The 6,957-nt window shown below is 46.1% G+C and overlaps 1 long non-coding RNA gene across 1 annotated transcript; it reads left to right on the plus strand.

Moving 5' to 3' along the window:
• The first annotated feature begins 474 nt into the window (after nucleotides 1-474).
• Nucleotides 475-5,558, plus strand: LOC128328339 (uncharacterized). The gene is made up of 3 exons (XR_008309148.1): nucleotides 475-606; nucleotides 2,750-2,953; nucleotides 5,415-5,558. It is a non-coding gene; the product is annotated as an uncharacterized LOC128328339 (long non-coding RNA).
• Nucleotides 5,559-6,957: the final 1,399 nt, after the last annotated feature.

Here is a 6,957-nt window from a genome sequence, read left to right on the forward strand (position 1 = left end):
CCTATGAGTGAGATAAGGAGATGTGGCTCTGTTACCAGGGCAAGAGAAATACTCCCTCTCCTGTCATGAAGTCTGTGTGCTTCAAGGACTGCGATGAGAGTTAGGGATGTGCATGGAACAACATTTGCATTCTGTTCTGAGTTCTGGACACTTGAAACATTCCAAGTGCCATTTTGGACTCCAAAATGGCACTCTTCTAGCCCCTGTGCATGCGTGGCAGCCATTTGTGTGGTGGTATGGACCACGCAAATGACTGCCACATTCACGCAGAGGCCAAAAGAGTCCAAAATTGAGTCCAAAATGGCGGCCAGAACTCTTGGAACATTCTGACTCAGAACGGAGTTGTTCCGTTCTGAGCTCAGAACAGGTCCTTCATTTGAAAGGTGTTCTGTTCTGAGCTTGGAACACTTGTAACAGCCTGTTTCGAGTCTCAACGTTCCAAGCTCGGAATGTTCTTCACACCCTTAGTGAGAGTCCTTGTCTAGACTAAAGCAATTGGTTCATAAGGCCATCTGGACATTGGCTAAGGAAGATTGGCCCGTGTGGTTCTCCAGCTGCCCAGAAAGAGTTGGAAAAAACAGAAGGAAGACATTAGGAGGACTCAAGGTAATTAAGCTTTCTCCCTTCTTGTAACTGACAGTGGTGTTGAGAGCCAGCCCCATGGGAAGTCAGGCTTTCTGCTCCCCATACACCACACCACTGCCTGCAGGAATCCAGCCCCTGAAACGGGAAGAACCCAATTTAAAGGTTCCTGCACTGTTCTCTTCTCATTGGGGATTGTTCTGTTTGTGCAATAGTCTGTGTGTGTAGAGCATTTTCCCGAGGCGGGAGAAAAGGAGCTCTTTGCAGCTTGTCTGCTGCCTGGATTGCTGGCCAGGAGAACAAGCTGGAGAGACGGCGAAGAGGGCAAGTGGCTGAGGGGCCTTGGGGCTGGGCAGGGGGCAATAGGGAGTCATGTGAGGTGCCTCTGGGGGGCCCCTCCAGGCAGTGGGGCCCCCAGACAACTGTCTCCCCTTGCCTGATCGTTGTTACGCGCCTGCTGGGATGAGTTCCTGGCTTTCTAGACTCCTTTACCATTGCTTGGTTCTATCCTGGTGGTGTGAACCTGGGGATGAGAATGAAAAACAGACTGGAAGCTATTCAGGAAAACTCAGCCAGTGGTAAGGCTGTTCTGAGTCGTTTTCTCATGACTTGGGAATTGATGTTTGTGAGCTAACCTCTCTGACCTCTGCCTTTGCCTCAGAGAGGGAGCAAGCATTTCCACCCTTCCTTTTTCTTCATGTGTCTGTTTATATAGCTTCTTAATCATAGCAATCTCTGTGGTTGGAGTGATCTCTGTGAGACAGCTAATGGGTGCTTAGCCATAGGGTACTTATTATGGGTCAGATGGCTCTTCAGTGGAGTTCTTGGGCAAGAAGACAAATAGTACTAATTTGTCTTGGGATTGTGAGGTTGGTTCTTTGGACTTTGGTGCATGAGCAATTGGAATTGCCATAGTCTTCCCAAGTTTGCTCAGAACAGATATTAGAAGCTATTTCATGAACAGTAATCCAAGGGCTGGTTCAGATGATACAGTCCTCTGCCCACACAATTTGTAAGGGGATGTGGTGAGAGAGTGCAAATTGGGACAGATACACTGACATCCTATTGGCACATATCTTTACCACTTGGGGGGCTGTTCATCCAAATGGCACACTACATGTGTTCCAAATGCTTGTTTAGACAAACATTCCCAGTACACTATGTGGCGAGTCAGCTCCACATTAAGGAGAGCTGGCCTTGTGGTAGCAAGCATGACTTGTCCCCTTTCCTAAGCAGGGTCTGCCCTGGTTGCCTATGAATGGAAGACCACGTGTGTGAGCACTGTAAGATATTCCCCGTAGGGGATGGGGCAAACTCTGGGAAGAGCATCTAGGTTCCAAGTTCCCTCCCTAGCATCTCCAAGACAGGACTGAGAGAGATTCCTGCCTGCACCCTTGGAGAAGCTGCTGCCAGTCTGTGTAGACAATACCAAGCTGAATGGAACAATGGTCTGGCTCAGTATATAGCAGTTTCCTATGTTCCTATGTAACTCCCTGCTTTTGCAGCTGATTCAGACTGGGTCAGCGTGGCACACCAGCCTGAAAATTTTGACCATGTTCTGTGTGCCCAGCAGCAAACACTCCTTTGTGAGTGGACTCAGAGAGAATCAGTGTGGCACACAGTTGGAAAATGCTGCCCTATGTTAATGGTCAGATTGTGTTCATGCAGCAGAGAAAATTTCGGAGAGCCATTCGTAGTGCAAATTAGCATTCTGGCCAAAGTCAGTTTCTCATTCACATTGCAGATTCTGTTGAAGGCAGCTTAAGCCTCAAATGCCCTTAGAGAGCAATCTCCCCAACCTACCCGTTCACCATGAAACTGCTGACCCAGTCTGGGTAACAACTTCTATTCTTACCGATCAGCTGAATAAATACCAGCAAGCATATTGTTATTTTCCCAGGAACTGAATAAACAGCCACTTCCTTTTCTTGTTAGTGTCCCTTTTTAAAGCAAAAATTCCACATCCAGCAAATCATCACTGTAAATTTTTCAATTTCAAAACAAAACAAAAACAAGATCTGTGTTTCTCCTCTTTTCTGAACAAAGTTCTTGTGGCCTCATTAAGTCAAGATTTTAAGAACATAAAACAAATAAACCAATGTATCCAAGAACTGCTTTTTCATTTTGTTCTCATTTCAAATAAAATGTCTTCGGACTGCACATGAAGGCTTGTTATGTGGAAATGGGAGATGGAGCCAAGCAGAACATTTTAGCAGCAAGCACTCCAAGGCATTTCTGGACAACTGGAGTGAGAAGACGTTGCACAATAATGGTGCTTCTGCTACTGAGAAACCCTTACTCCACACCCAAATGGACTTGACATCCCAAAGAGATGGAACACAGAGCCGGATTTCAGCCACATCTATTTAAGGTGACTGGTCGTAGCATGGAAAGCATGCACTACAGTGTGTGGAGCTTGGGATGTGGGAGGGGACAGACCCCTGCTCCTGCCTACCTACAGCCTCAGCAACAACAAGGGCAAGGAGGTGCTGGGGAGTGGGGAGGTTCAGGCACCTTGCCTTCGCATCGGCCCCACTCTCTCAACTCATCAGCTCCAGCTTTCCACAACACAGTGACACTCAGCCCTCGATTTCCTACCCCACCCCCCATCACCAGCCTGCACTCGAAATATCTACCAGCAATCAGTGCTAGGGGTGTGCGTGAACCAAAAATCACAGTTCGGTTCAAATGTGAATGGAATTCAAGCCGAACCGTGTGCTGCCGAACCAGTTCAGTCTGTTTGACCAAACCGGTTTGGTGGTTCCCCTTTACAAGTAAAGGGGTTTTACTTCTACAGGGGAACTGCAGGATTCTCCTTTACAAGTAAAGGGGTGGGGACTCGGGGTCCTAGGAATGCTAATTGACAGCCAAGCAGGGGTGGCAAGAAGTAATAAGGTTCTTAACTGGCCAGTGTGGCTGCCAGTGCCACTACTCCCCCCCCCCCGGTGTGGCCCCAAACACACACGTTGCCTTCATAGGAAGTCGCCTGTGTGGCTGCCACCACATGGTGGCTTCATAAGAAGGCATCATGCCCACTTAGAGCCACGCCAGGGGGTGAGCAGTGGCACTGGCAGTTGTGCCGATCAGATAAGAACCTTACTACTTCTCACTGCCCCCACCCAGCCATCCCATTTGCGGCTGAACGGGTTTGAACCAGTTTGTCTGTGATTGAACCACCTCCGTTTCAGTCCGGGATCGAGCAGCTGAACCAGCTCGGTTCAAGGCTAACTGCTTTGGCAGCAAATGGCGCACACTCCTAATCAGTGCAAGTCTCACAAGGGGTCAAATTCCTATCTTGTAAGAGTTTAGTCTCTTGCAAGACTGCTTGACGCCACAGAATGTCTGGGCTCAGCTTTCCCCCTCTGACTTTCCAACTGCCCCGTTTTCCTGCTGTGGAGTCTGCTGGCATGCCAACCACTGCCCCTGATCTTCTGTCAGCTCTGCTGCCTGGGTCATATGAGCAGGGCCACAGTGCTCATTGTTATTTTACAGCTATTTATTAGGTTATTTTTCAGCATCCCCAAGCAATGCTTAAGGAAATGAGATGGGGCCATCTTATAGATTGCCTAATCTAATAGAGATGGGGCAATTATTTAAAAGGGGGGACTTGAAAAAGAAATTGCAATCCATTGTGATCACAGAACTCAAAACATGTCCAGATTGATCTTTGAAATGGGTTGTAAACTGAAGAGAGAAAGCTTCAGGCACCACGATCCCTGCAGGAAATGATGCTTATGAACATGATCAGCCAACATTTCCTGATGCAATCGATGGGCTTGTCATTTTCTGAGTTGAAAAAACTACAAGTACCCAGATACCTGCAGGGAATGGTGACAGCATGCTCAGGACCGTCAAGTAAAGTTTCGGAGCTGAGCAGACCCCACCTGTATGCTTGCTTACCAGGTTCTAGATGGGCAGCCACCACAATTTACTCTCTTGCAATGGCAAGCCTTTTTGCCCCTGCAGGAGTTGGGGTGGGAATGCTACCTGCAATAATCTTCATGAGACTTGCCAAACTCCTGGAGGATTTTGCAAACATTTTTTAAAAATTGCTCACAAATCCTCAGATGGTTGCAAGCTGAGCAAATGGTTGTTCACCTAACACTAGGCCAGGGAAGATGTGACATCAGGGCATTTGTGATTGGATTTCCCATTGTTTTTATAACTATAGATGCAGCTGTGGATGGGGGCCCATTTCAGATTGGGCCATAGTGCTGAGGTGGGGAACCCTCTCCCCCATCTCGTTTTCCCAAGCCAAAGCTGCTATTTCCACCAGTGTGCACACAAGGTTGTCCGCTGGAGCATGTTGGTATTTCTTATATTCTCCCATGAGGACCATTCCAGTCTTTGAAATATATCATGCCTTCATTCCAGTCATGTCCTTCTTTCTATGTCATTACCCTTCCTCCTTTTCATACATCCATTTCAACATCATTCATTTAATTGTTTTACATTGTACAGTGCAACTGCTATACTGTTTCTTAGGTGTTTTAGTGTATTAATTAATTACATTATGACTCAGCCTGTGTGCCTATCTCAGCCGATATAATAAGGGCTAGGTCAATTACAGCAGGACACTGTAGGAGAATCGAAACTGAGATCATTTATCATAGTATTACCATCATGCTTGGACTTTGTTTTTAACACAGTTTGTGTTAAATGCACAAAGCTATTTAATTATCAGGATGTAATTAGAATACATCATTCAGTACATAATCCTAAAACCTCTTACTTGTGACTTCTAAGACAACTATGAGGGGCTATCAATGATTCTGGTCAACATTGCCACTTACTGTTATGGTGTTTTTTTGTTAATCCATTCCTTGATCCAGGCCAGCTTTTGGATGGGGCTTTAGTTACTTGTATTCCAGTCCCAGAGCAGAGGCAGGGCTAACAAACAGCCAGCAGCAAGAGCACGGAAAAACAGTCTTCACTTGCCTCTCTGTACATAATATCTATTTAATTAAACTATTAGTATTCCTGATTCCACTCCACTGCCTTGTTCTTGCATAGCACAACTCTTTCCCTTGGATTCTACAGCTGTGACTCTGCACTCCAGGAGAAATGTCCCCATAGAAGTCTACTTCCTTAGTTCCACAGAGCAGATCGTGCAAGTGGGGGGCAGTTTTAGCTGATCTCTCCTTCTCCCATGCACCTTCAGGTACATATTTTCACATGCACCGTGCACCTTCAGGAACATATTTTCACATGGTGTAGGGCACTTCTAAAGGAAAGAGAGATTGGTGAAAATCAGCTCTTCCTTGTGTGATTGGCTCTGCAGGCTTAAGGAGGTGGTCCACTTTGGGGACACTTCTTCCCGGTGCATGGCCATATGGTTAGTGAAGATGTTGGCCTCCTTTCTTCAGTTAGATGGCTACTTGGCTTGAATGGTCCTACAATAGGCATCTGGAACTCAATGGAAAAGTTACATCTTAACAAAATATACAGCTGACTGGTTAGGTCATACAGTTTTTGTCAGCAACTAGTCTTGTTGGTGAGGAATGTTGGGATGGCCTCCCACAAGAAATAACCTGCTGTCAATTCTAGTGGGTCAGATGTTGCACATCTGCCTATCTAGGTTGACAATTGAAGGGGTCAGCAAAAGAGACCAGATTTTGGCCTAGAGACTGCCAGTTGCTGATCTCATCACATGGGGTTAACCAATGCAAAGCAAAATGAAATAAAGAAAAGTGATCACGATGAGAGGTGAATACCTGTACAACAAACTCCCTTGTATTGAGTGATTAAAGAATCCAGCTGAGGACTGATGATGGGTCTAGGAGACAGAGAACATCTGAAGAACTATTCTCTGATGGTGTAGGAGGCCATCCAGGATAGGTTTTCTCCTCCCACTGCTCCATAGAAGTAGTAAAGGTAGAGTGTACCATCAAGTTGATTTTTACTCCTGGCACCCACAGAGCCCTGTGGTTTTCTTTGGTAGAATACAGGAGGGGTTTACCATTGCCTCCTCCCGCGTAGTATGAGATGATGCCTTTCAGCATCTTCCTATATTGTTGCTGCCCGATATAGTACCACCAGGGATTCAAACCAGCAACCTTCTGCTTCTTCTTGTTGTTGCTATTATTATTGTTTGCAGCCTTACTGTTAAAAGGTGCCTCTTTGCCAAGTTAGCAGGGGTAATGTTAGTAATGTTAATGTAATGTTAGTCAAGCATTTCCCTGCTGCGCCACTTAAAGTAGCCTAGAGAAGTAGTACTCATGCTAATTAGAAGCCCTTTAAGTTGTATGAAAGTCTTTCTGATACATCAACTCCCCAGACTCATGGTCAATTGAGCCCAATGATTAGGGCTTTGCCAAATACATGTTTGGTGAGTCAGGCTGCAAGGATACATGTGGTGAGTAAGGCTGCAAATTT

The sequence above is a fragment of the Hemicordylus capensis genome, chromosome 5 (assembly GCF_027244095.1).
Source record: "Hemicordylus capensis ecotype Gifberg chromosome 5, rHemCap1.1.pri, whole genome shotgun sequence".
Classification (NCBI taxonomy): domain Eukaryota; kingdom Metazoa; phylum Chordata; class Lepidosauria; order Squamata; family Cordylidae; genus Hemicordylus; species Hemicordylus capensis.